Source organism: Labeo rohita, chromosome 5 (assembly GCF_022985175.1).
Source record: "Labeo rohita strain BAU-BD-2019 chromosome 5, IGBB_LRoh.1.0, whole genome shotgun sequence".
In the NCBI taxonomy this organism is placed as follows: Eukaryota; Metazoa; Chordata; class Actinopteri; order Cypriniformes; family Cyprinidae; genus Labeo; species Labeo rohita.
Window position 1 is genome coordinate 40,900,848 of NC_066873.1, and position 13,169 is coordinate 40,914,016.

The 13,169-nt window shown below is 34.6% G+C and overlaps 1 long non-coding RNA gene across 1 annotated transcript in view; it reads right to left on the reverse strand.

Annotated features, from left to right (window-relative positions):
* LOC127164897 (uncharacterized) overlaps positions 1 to 13,169 on the reverse strand; it is a 65,599-nt gene that overhangs the window by 33,709 nt on the left and 18,721 nt on the right. The gene's annotated exons all lie outside the window — the stretch shown is intronic.

Below are 13,169 nucleotides of genomic sequence, written 5' to 3' on the forward strand. Positions count from 1 at the left end.
ATAGCACTTATTAATCTAGGTCAATAATTAGTTAGAAATGATAAATGTACTAATACATGTTTAGTATGTTAACATTACTTACTAAATTGTTTTTAATTCATTTATCTTTTGAGGCTGGTTATTTGTTACCTATGGTATCGATACCGAGGTATCACATTCTAGTATTGTACCGTAGCCAACCTTATAAAATAAATATATATATATATATATATATATATATATATATATACTGTATATACATCAGTTGTTGTTTTTTTTAAAGGGCATTTAACCTTCTTTGCATGTATACTTTGTAAACAATAGATTTGTAATTCTGCAGGGATGTAGGACGATTTTGAAGTTGGAGGAGAAAAAGAGATGGGAGTTTTTCGGCATAACCTAACTGTCTTGAACCAGAAAACAAAGAGTATACACAGAGCAAGACAAGTGTTTGAGGTTAAAAAGTATATAAACTGAAATTTTTTTTAGAAAATAACTAATCTATTGCTAGATAAGCCCCTTCCTCCATGGCTGGGATTGTTTAGAGTCCTTTGAAGCCGCATTTAAACTGCATTTTGGAAGTTTAAACTTGGGGTGGCCATAGAAGTCCACTATGGAGAGAAATTCTGAAATGTTTTCCTCCAAAAACTATTTCTTTACGACTGAAGAAAGAAAGACACGAACATCTTGAAGTACATTATCTGTACATTTTTGTTCTGGAAGTGAACTACTCCTTTAATGGCATATAAACCAAAGTTACCAAATGAAATGTCAACCCAGTTTAAGACTGTGCAAGCTTTGGGGTGTTGATCTACTCCATCTATGTTTTGATCATCAAGCTGAATCTAATCCAGATGTAGTCATTAGATTTTCTCAGCTTTTTGTTCAAAATGTTGCTATTTTAATAAAACATACCCACAATTAAATTTTGATTAAACAATAATGCATGAAGTTTTTAACTTTTAAAAATAAAAACCACTTTATTTGAAAATTATTTTATTCTTTTTTGAAAGCCATCTTTTAGGTCTCTTTTAAGAAGTCTCTTCTGCTCACCAAGGCTGCATATTTGATGAAAACACAGTAAAAAGAGTCATATTGTGAAATACTATATTTTAAAATAACTTTTCTATTTGAATATGATTAAAAATGTAATTTATTCCTGTGATACAAAGCTAAATTTTCAGCAACTATTTGCTCCAGTGTCACGGATGTTAGTATATGACAGTTGTTAGTATATGATTTATGATACAATAAACTGTAAACACACCTTTGTGCTTCTCTCATTGGTTAAATGAGCTGATTATGTGCCAAACTCTTCTTAGTGTCACACAACTGCTTTACATAACAAATAAATCATTTCAAATGAAATAAATGGGAAACTACAGCAATATATCATTTTTTATGCCTATGTTTTCTTCAAAACTGCAGCGTGTGTTAATTCGCTTGTTCTGTCAGACAAACGCAAAGCTCAGTTTGTGGAGCTGAAAACTCTGTGTTGTTGGTTCAACTGGATGATTGGACAAGAAACATGCGCTTACTTAAGTTCTGCAATTATTGAATATATAATGAACATTTTTATGTTTAACATTGTTTCACATTATTTCCAAGACTAAGAAAGAAAGAAAGAAAGAATAAGATTTTACTTTTTTGGACACACTTTATCTTTTTAGTAGGTTTCAGTTATTAAAATATGGCACCTTTTACTTACTACTGATTTTGAGCAAGCCAGTCTAACTTGTTAAATTTGTAATCAGTTTAAGGGTTTACTTTTATACTTTAAAATTTGAAATATGAGGCTTGACAAATAAACAATAAATACTACAAATACAACAAAAATCTAGTAAATTTCACAGATAATTACAAGCAAGTATTACATGTGAAATTTTGAAGTATAAAGTTAGTTTTTTTCAAATGTATTACAATGATGTTTTTTATCTTGTTTTATTTACAACTTCAATGTCATTTTTAAAGTGTAGTGTTTGAGCAATACTTGTATTATCAATTTTTCAATTCATTTCCTTTTTTTTCCAATTAATTTAATTTTTAATAGCAAAACTAATTTTTACTAACAAATTTCAATGCATGTAATTAACAAGACATTAATTCATGCTGTATTTCACCACAAACTACAGTTTGAAAAATGATGATAAATAATAATGAAAAATAATCAAAAAGTACTAACTTAATATTAGTTATCTATCATTGCATATCTGCCATCTTCAAAAAGATATATTAGATAGACATTATTTTAATAAGGTAAATATACATCCATATCATATATTATAATATGATGATTTGATGGTTAAGAAACATTTATTAATTTTATTAATGTTGTGCTGCTTAATAAACCAGCTTAATATCTTGCTTAATAAACCATGATACATTTTTTAATTCGCTTAATAAACCATGGTACATTTTTATAAATTAAAAATGTCACTTTTGATCAATTTAATGTTGTAGATGGAAACTTCTTGTAGATGCAAACATGGCAGCTACAACAGGCAGAGCTATTTCAACTAGGTAAATATATTTCCAGCTCAAAGCATAACCTCATCCTTTTCTGGCATTTCATTTGATATTTTCGAGGTGTTATATTATTCATTTCCACCAGCGCAGGTGACTGAAAGAATCTGATCTTTTCTCATCTAGCGTCTGGCATTTGCCACTATGGTTGCACAGGTGCGGTAATGTGAGATCACATGTATGTAATAAGTTTTGTTCAGTATTGTATTTCCTCACATTATGTCATCGATGACCCTCCCCTTCCCTGTCCTCCTTCTGTTGTCCTCGTCTGCCCTCGTCTCTCTCTCTACCCTCCCGCCGCTCTACTGCTACTTCCTGTTGTTATCTTCATCCTTGTGCCAGATGTGTTGGCCACTGTCGCACCTGCAGCACTTCCTGTTTGCCTCTGCAGCCCCCAGCTTTACTTCCCTATTCCTCATCTCTCCTAACCTTTTGGCCCGTCACCTGCGGCACTCTTTCATCCTGACATCCCCTCTGAATTTGTCTGTCCTTCGTGATCCCACCCCAGTGAGAGGCAGCCTCCAAAAAACTGCAGTTGTTTTTCTCTCTAGGACTCCGGTTAGAGGCCACATCTCTTTTGTTGTATCTCTCTGATCTTGTCTGTCTGCCGTTGATGTGCTTTTTCAGTCTGATGGAGTTTGTAGCCACTGTCTTTGTTCACTGATGTAATCAGTGGCCTTTGGACATGTAAAAATGGATTGAAAAAATGATTTTTCAAAGCTGTAAATCAAGGATTACTGAAGCAGGTTTTGCAAGAAAATCCTATTTCAGTCTTTCTACTTCAAAACTTGCTGTTTCTGTGTAATTATTTTAAAATTTACCAGCAATTTCTGAGTGAAAATTGTTTGTGCGTCTATTTTTCAGTGCATGAATGTCATTGCATTGCAAAAAAATATCAAACTAAATGACATGTTTTAAATAAAATAGCAGAAATAAGTTTGTTAAAATATTTTGCAGGGCCATCCAAGATGAAGATGAGTTTGTTTCTTCATCAGATCAGATTTGGAGAAATGTAGCATTACATCACTTGCTCACCAATGGATCCTCTGCAGTGAATGGGTGCCGTCAGAATGAAGTCTATCAGTTAACATCTTGAGAAGTGAAACGCTGCATGTTTGTAAGAAACAAATTCATCATTAAGGCATTTTAACTTTAAACCATTGCTTCTGGCCAAAATACCAGTTCATAATCCATAAAAACATTTCCCCCAATGAAAAGGTCCATCCTCTGTTGTGCACTCCCATCAAAATCCACTGATGTACTTGTTTAGAACGGTTTTGGACTGTTTTCACTTGTAAACAATGCTTGATCTGTGCATATTTCTCTCCTGATTCAGATGAGATGACTTTTTCACTAGGAGAAAGCAATGGTTTGATGTGGATTTGTTTCTTGCAAACATGCAACTTTTGGACTGGAGTTGTGTGGATTATTATCTTGTTTTTATCAGCTGTTTGGATTCTCATATTGACGGCACCCATTCACTGCAGAGGATCCGTTTGTCCTTTGTGAGCAAGTGACATAATGCTACATTTCTCCAAATCTGTTCAGATGAAGAAACAAACTCATCTACATCCTAGATGGCCTGAGGGTGAGGAGTATTTCAGTAAATTTTTATTTTTGAGTGAACCATTTCTTTAAGAGCTTGTCAGAATTGTGCATTCACCAAATTATCTATCCTAAATCGGGTGCTAGCTACAAACACAGCTCTTCTATAATTCATGCTACAGCTTTCGAAATATACCCTGAAGTAATGAAGCACAGAAGGTATTGATTTGTGTTTAAGGATTAAGCGTGATTTCTGTCTGAGCTCAACACCTGGACAGCATTCACCTCAAGAATCTGATTTGGGAAGCTCACTGGAATGCCTGACCATCTGATTACTTATGTAATGATCTGAAGACTGAGGCTGATGATCCAATTGCTATTCTCCATAAAGTTGGCACAATGAGCACATTTAATTTGCCCAGCGCTGACATTGTTACGCCGACACTCACTACCAGAATCAATATGCTGGATATTATAACAGCATCATTTAAGTAGAAAACAAACTCATTGAGTGGAAATTGATGTATTTTCTTTATCATAAAGCAATTTAGTTCATGAAAACAATCCATTAAAATGTATTAAGCTATTAAATACTTGTTTCATAATTGCAGCACAATAGCAACAGCTCAAAACAGACTTAAACTTTTCATAATTTCCATCCTTTTAATTCTACCTAGTGGAACAGTGAAAAGATAAAAGTTTTACCAAAGGGGAAAAGGGGAAAAACTTTTAATACTCAGACTTGCCAAAAAATAAATAAATAAAATAATAATATAAACTCGCAATTGCAAGTTATAAAGTCCAATTTTGAAGGGGAAAAAAGGACTGATATGTTCTCAGAATTCTTAACTCGCAATTGACACAAACTCACAATTCTGACTTTTTTCTCAGAATTGAGTGATATAAATAGGGCTGGGAGTCGATTCCAAAAAGAATCAATTCCTCGATTCCGAAGCGTTGGGAATCGAGAGTCGATTCCAAAGCTTGGAATCGATCCTATCAAGGGGAATCGACTCCCCATTCATAGCCGTTTTCAGTTCAACAAAGCTTATCTATGGGTGCCTCTTAAACGGCTGCATATCTCGGCTGCTGTCATCAAATGTCACTGAACATCGATTCACAAAAATAAACTGAATGAAAAGAGTCGGTACTGAGCATGTCTGCGTTTGAGGATGCAGCCTTCCGTTAAGCACTTACTAATTTGCCTCTTGCTCGCTAATAGTGATTAGAAGTCTGATTCGTTTCCACGAAAAGGTTCTTTTGGATAGACTGTTTTAATGAACCAGTTCAAAATGATTCAGAAGTTATTTTACGGTGGAATGGCCTTATATTGTCCACAGTTTTGAGCGCTGCACGACAGAATAGATCATGATCGAGGGTGTTGATCCTACTTCCATCTTAAATAAACTGCTATTAATTAACCTTTCTAACAGCCAATGCTAATTCTGAAAGAAAATGCTGAGAGCACAGATTAGTGGCTGAGAGTGCATCTAATTGACAGATAAACAACAAGCTTGTTCTGGTTATTTTGTTTCAGTGTACAGTTTGTTAATTTTGCGCAAAGCATACCCCTGAAGTACACATCATTCAGCTGAACTGCGCTGTGGGCTATGACTAATTTCATGTGCAATGCAGACAAAATTACAATTTAAATTGAATTCTTTAAAAGATTCTTGGAATCGAATCTCATCAATTCCAGAACCAGGAATCGGACTTGATTCCAAAATTTTAGAAATCAAACAACCCTAGATATAAAGTCAGAATTGCAAGATATAAACTCACAATTGCGATAAATATTTAAAATTGAAATATAAACTCAGAATTCTGACTTTTTTCACAGAATTAAGTGATATAAACTCACAATTGCAAGTTATAAAGACTGATATGTTCTCAGAATTCCGAGTTTATATCTCACAATTCTGACTTAATTCACAATTGATATAAACTCGCAATTCCGACTTTTCCCTCAGAATTGCCTGATATAAACTCGCAATTGCAAGAAAAATCCCTACTGCTAGATAAAATCTCCTTCTGACTTTTTTCTCAGAACTGTGAGACACTTGCAAGTGTGAGTTATAAAGTCCAATTTTGAAGGGGGAAAAAGGACTGATATGTTCTCAGAATTCTTAACTCGCAATTGATACAAACTTGCAATCCTGACTTTTTTCTCAGAATTGTGAGATATAAAGTCAGAATTGCGAGATATAAACTCACAATTGCGAGAAATATTTAAAACTGAAATATAAACTTAGAATTATGACTATTTTCTCAGAACTGTGAGATATAAACTCGCAATTGCAAGTTACAAAGTCAGATTTTTGAAGGGGGAAAAAAGGACTGATACATATATGACAAATTCTCAGAATTCCGAGATTATATCTTACAATTCTGACTTTATTCACAATTGATATAAATTCGCAATTCCGACTTTTCCCTCAGAATTGCCTGATATAAACTCGCAATTGCAAGAAATTAAGTCACAACCGCTAGATAAAAATTCATTCTGACTTTTTCTCAGAACTTTGAAGCATAAATCTGCAATTGCAAGTTTTAAAGTTCAATTTTAAAAGGGGGAAAAGGACTGATATGTTCTCAGAATTCTTAACTGATTCTGACTTTTTTCTCAGAATTGTGAGATATAAAGTCAGAATTGCAAGATATAAACTCACAATTGCGAGAAATATTTAAAATTGACATATAAACTCAGAATTCCAACGTTTTTCTCAGAATTGTGAGATATAAACTCGCAATTGCGAATTATAAAGTCTGAACCATGAGATATAAACTCACAATTTTGATTTTTTTCTCAGAATTGTGAGATATAAACGCACAATTGCAAGTTATAAAGTCCAATTTTGAAGGGGGAAAAAAAGACTGATATGGTCTCAGAATTCCGAGTTTATATCTCACAATTCTGGCTTAACTCACAATTGATACAAACTTGCAATTCTGACTTTTTTTCTCAGAATTGTGAGATATAAACTCACAATTGTGAGAAATAAAGTCAGAACTCTGAGATATAAACTCAGAATTTCTCAAAATTGCATGTTATAAACTCGCAGTTGTGAGAAATGAAGTCACAATTGCACAATTGACTTTTTTCCCTCAGAATTATGCAATATAAACTTACAACTGTGAGTTATTAGGTCCAATTTTGAGGGGAAAAAGGACTGATATGCTCTCAGAATTACAAGTTTATATCTCACAATTCTGACTTAATTCGCAATCAATACAAACTCGCAGTTCTGACTTTCTTCCTCAGAATTGTAAAATATAAACGTATAAAAAAAAGGATTAGGCATAAAGGAGCCTCCATATGTAACTGATCTCATTAAGTCAGTAATATTTATTATTACCAAATCAATCAGATTATATTCAGTTATGCTAACTTTCACAAGTCTTAAGGCTCAGATCAGGCAGAAACAGCAGGTACGCAGTCTACATTTAGTGCAAAAAATAAAATGCATTGTTTCAGCCACCTCTTCACAGAGCAAACTCATTTTTGCCCGTATCATATTTAATTTTCTGTTTTCTAGCTTGTTACAGGGAAGATGGAGGCTACACTGGACCAAATTATGCCATCTCTAGCCAGTCACATCCAACACAAGGTCAACAGCCTTCATTCTGGAAGACCTTGTCATCTCATTTCATTTTTTTTTTTTTCTCATTCTCACCTCTTCTTCATTATGAAAAGGCAGCGTGAGGAATGAGGACATGCTGTTGGGGACACCCATTTGTAATGCTGGCCATGTACAACATTGAAAATCCCCCTGAGTTGTTTGACCAAAGAAACAGTGTGATGAAATCCCATCATAGATGGTGGACTGCCTGTGTGTTATAATGATGCCCTTCTCCGCACCCATCTAGATCCAGGCAGGCACTCTTGATTAAATATTGACTCGCAATTCCCTTTGTGCTTCTTTTATCTGATCAATAATTAATACTAGGTAAAACGGAACGGTGCGAACTGCAGTTTGTTTAACAACATTGTTGTATGAGATGCGTTTCATTCCCAGCAACGTATAACAAATTGACTGTTATCTGTTAAAACGCTCTGCTCCAAATCGTGCAGGACAAAGCGGTTTCTTTCTCATTACAGATTCTCTGACCACAATGATCTCTCATATTGCTCAGCCACAGCAAGACAGAAGAGAAGCATCAAAGGTAACACAGGCCTTATTTTAGTCATAACCCTGCAGGTTCGTTTCCACGTGGCGAGACGGCGTGTTTAAAGCCAGTGCAGGCGGGATGTGTCTATTATTCAGTGATCCAGATGGCTATTCATCCTTGGAGCGGTTTCAAGGTATGTTCACAAAAACATCAGACTAAAAATAACAGCTATGTGTAAAGCCTTAAACTTCACAGCCAGTTTGCTAGATGATAGATATTTGTCAGAGAGAAGACTGAAAGCTGAAGGACATTAGAAAGTACACAGAGGGGTCATTTATCTCAACCTTTTAAGATTTTATTGTAGTATAAAAACGTGCTGTAATTTTCAGAACTCAAAATGTCATTCAAAACTTTTTGTGAACTTTCTGAGGACAGGCAGATGAATGCATCACCTTGTTTACATGTTAATGATGCACATATTGTGTGCAGAAACTTGGCCCAGCCAGTCACGCTGAGGTAATAATGAGAAAGCTGGATAGGTATATTAAGAACAAATGTTAAGAGGAAAATGTGTTGGGAAAATCAGCCAAACCTTGAGCTTTTTCTGGTTGTGTGGAGCACCTGGCACTCTGCAGATCCTTCCAAAGAATCTTAACGTTACAGTCGAAGGGCTTGATTTATTTTTAGCAGCATCCGGGATCATTTCAACCTCATCTTGACATTTTGAATAGCACATTTCAGCACAGATTGTTTGTAAATCTGTCACGGTGTAATGCAGAATTTTACAGGGAATTGAATTCAGAAAGCCTTTTAAATTTGATTTAAATTTTGCACTTTTCAATTAAAATTCAAAGAAAAGTTTTTTTTTTTTTTTTTTTTTTAATTAAATTAAAATAACATTACACATTTAAATTAAACTAAGTTATTCAGTAAGAACTTTATTTCAGCAAGAAATTGATCAAAAGATACAGTAAAGACTTACTAATACTAATACTACATTAATACTAATATTAAAAAGTAAAAATCAATTTCAAATACATTGATTCCATTTAACATTTTTTTATAGTTCTGAAATGAGGTTTCTGTTATGTATGTATTTATGTATTTATTTATTTATTTTAACCAAACAAAAAACGGGTGTGCTTTAGCCTGGCCACAATAAAAGGCCACTCTAAAATGTGCAGTTTTATCACACAGCACAATGCCACAGATGTTACAAGTTTTGAGGGAGTGTGCAATTGGCATGCTGACTGCACCAGAGCTGTTGCCCGTGAATTGAATGTTCATTTCTCTACCATAAGCCTACCACAGCGTGTATGGTGTCGTGTGGGTGAGCGGTTTGCTGATGTCCACGTTGTGAATCGAGTGACCCATGTTGGCGGTGGGGTTATGGTATGGGCAGGCGTATGTTATGGACAACGAACACAGGTGCATTTTATTGATGCCATTTTGAATGCACAGAGATAACGTGATGAGATCCTGAGGCCCATTGCTGTGCCATTCATCCACAACCATCACCTCATATTGCAGCATGATAATACACGGCCCCATGGTGCAAGGATCTGTACACAATTCCTGGAAGCTGAAAACATCCCAGTTCTAGCATGGCCAGCATACTCACTGGACATGTCACCCATTGAGCATGTTTGGGATGCTCTGGATTGGCGTATATGACAGTGTGTTCCAGTTCCTGCCAATATCCAGCAACTTCGCACAACCATTGTGGAGGAGTGGACCAACATTCCGCAGGCCACAATCAACAACCTGATCAACTCTATGCAAAGGAGATGTGTTCCACTGTGTGGACCCCCCCAGACCCCCCCAATACAGTAAAACTGCACATTTTACAGTGGCCTTTTATTGTGGCTAGCCTAAGGCACACCTGTGCAATAATCATGCTGTCTAATCAGCATCTTGATATGCCACAACTGTGAGGTGGACGGATTATCTTGGCAAAGGAGAAGTGCTCACTAACACAGATTTAGACAGATTTGTGAACAATATTTGAGAGAAATAGGCCTTTTGTGTACATAGAAAAAGTCTTTGAACTCAGCTCATGAAAAATGGGGTCAAAAACAAAAGTGTTGCGTTTTTAATTTTATATATATATACACAAATACATATTCCCCAGCAATTCATGTGATACTGAAGACTGGAGTAATGAAGCTAAAAATTTATCTTTGCATCACAGGAATAAATTATATTTTAATTTAAATTTTATTAAAACATAAAACAGTTACTTTATATTGGAATAATTTTCACAATATTTAAACCATATTTTTTGATGAACTTACAGCTGCCTTACCAGGGACTTAAAAATAAAAAAAAATAAAAAAATCTGGAATTAATCATTATTAATCGCACAGAACATTAAAATTTATACTCATATGTAAAACTGTAATTTAAATTAGTAATTTAAAAACTGTAAACTGTAATTTCATTTTAAACATAAAAGTGAAGCTTGTCCATAAAATGTTGGCTTGGCAAAAAAAAAAAAAAAAAACGTTTGAAAAACACTGAGGTCTGAAGGCTTATTCACCTTACGATGGAACAAAGTCACTGAACACTAAATCATTACTGATTTTACTCTATTAAAAAAAAAAAAAAAACTACTAACATTTCAGAGATGTAAAAAATCTATCATATGAATCTTAAACACACTTCAAGGGCATTTCTTCAAATTATTATTTGTTTACACACATTATTTATATACATGTTAAAATCATAGCTGCAGCCTTTTATGTGAAGTTCAGCCATGCAACCGGTAATAGCCGAGGAAAATCACATATCATGTTTGAATGGTCCAGCCCAATCACCTGCAAATCCATACAAACAGCTCCATGTTATGTTACATTATACATCTTGCAAGCTCTTATTATAACATAATCTGAACAGCCGATTCCCTTGTGTGAATTTTTCATCATTTGTGAGGGGTCACCGTGGACCAAGCCATTCACAAGTACATGACTCATAATTGCATGGTAATCACTAAAAGGTTACGATCCCCCACGGTTGCATAAAGTCTTAAAATAGAAAGAGGCTCGTCATACCGTAGGTGCGCACAGACGTGTTTCCACCCTGTCTTTTTGGTAATGGAACACTTCTGAAAGGAAAAACTTTCCCCAATGGGAAAATCTGTGTCAGGTGTTTGTACATTTTAATACCTTGCGTCAAAGACATACTCCCTAGAGAGGCCGCTTGACGTTACAATAAATTTTCTCATTATTCAGACTTTCTTTTCCGCCTCTGCTTTTGACACCACAGGTTATTCTTTTCATCTGGTCAGGACTCTGTGGAGACACACTGGACTTCTTAATCATGTCAATGACGCTCCTCAGAAGATGCTGGGTAACTGAGTTTTGCTTCTGCTATGAAGGACTGTCACGTCCAGACTGGAAAGTCTAGAAAGTTCCTCAATTTGACAGGTGTCAGTTGGGGGAAAAGACAACTGCATGAGCTTAGATGGAAGGAAATGCAGCTCTGTGGCCAGTTTCATGAAAATCTTCAGAAAAAAAAGTTAAGAAATGTCTTTAAATAAATTCTAAAAAGAAATCGTGAAAAAGTTTTCAGTTATTTTCAGAACATCTTTTTTTTGTTTTGATTAAGATGAAAATAACAAGCTTTGGTATTAGCTGACTGTTGTTGAATTTTGTCTTACAGAGAAACTTTTAATAACAATAACACAAACAAACAACACTTTCTTCTCTCTTTTAAAAGTAATGCATTACAATATTCTGTTACTTCATTAAAAAGTAACATTGCGTTACTCAGTTAATTTTTTATGGAAAGTAATGCATGATGTTACTCTTGTGCTACTTTTTGTCATCTGAGCTGGGTTTATTTATTTTTAATGAAAAAAAAAAAAGTTGTATTTTTGGCAACTGTAAAGGCCCTTGCACTCTAAAAGTGAATGAATAAGCCTCAGGCTGAAGGAAGAGCCTCTGCACTTACTGCTGATTTCTCTCAACAGGGCAGGAGAGCTGTCAGCGAATAAATGGGAAACAAATTTTGTTGGGAAACAAAAGTGCATGTAAACACTTGAAAGGACTGCGCATGTGCAACGACGCAGAAATAGCATAATGACGTATGACACGCGGTTCTTCCTACTGAATAAAGTGTTGTATAAATGCGTGGCCTGCTATTAAAAAACTGTGAAGTGGAGCAGGACAACCTCCCACTAGTTCTTGTTTCGGATTCTCATCCACAGGCAACCCCTTTTGGGTGCAGGGAGGGGCATTTTTACTGCGTGATAAATATGACCAGCACAGCATTAATGCTGCTGTTAAAAAACAAATAAAGAAAAAGTGTAGGAGAGAGGTTATTATGTGCATTGAGAAACTCTATATTCGTGCAGTATGCACACGTAAAAAAAAAAAAACTATTCCGATTTGCAAATTTGTGAAGATTTGTGACATATAAACGCACACACTAACCCGATCACTTTATGTAGCATTCACGTAAACAGTACATTAAGATTCATCAATCGGAATTGGAAAACACTGATAATCATAATATTTTATTTGCAACAAAAGTTGGATGTTTTCCTATCTTAAGGAGGTTATTTATGATGATTTTAAGAACATTCTTTTCAGGAATTCAAATTCTAATTGACAGAATAGCCTAGTGATCAATGAAAATTTGCTGAAAATTTACTTTTTCCAGTGATTTTTCCTTAAAATAAATATTAAAAGTAGCTGTTAGGATGCAGATGTAGATGTATGTTCATTTTCAAAATCAGTAATATCTGTAAAAATTGTTGCAACCTCATATTTATATGGTGACATTTAATTATTCTGAATGTTTGAGTTTTTTTTAATTAACCATTGCTCTTGCACAGTATCATGCATATCATGATAATAGTTAAAACCACAAATATAGCACCTCAATACCATGGTAAAAATGTACTATGGTTCCTAAGTATTTGTATGAAAAACAGCAGTCTATATTTAGTATAAATGCATTAAAACTATCTTAATCACAAAAAATACTGTAATTATATTCCATTACTCCTC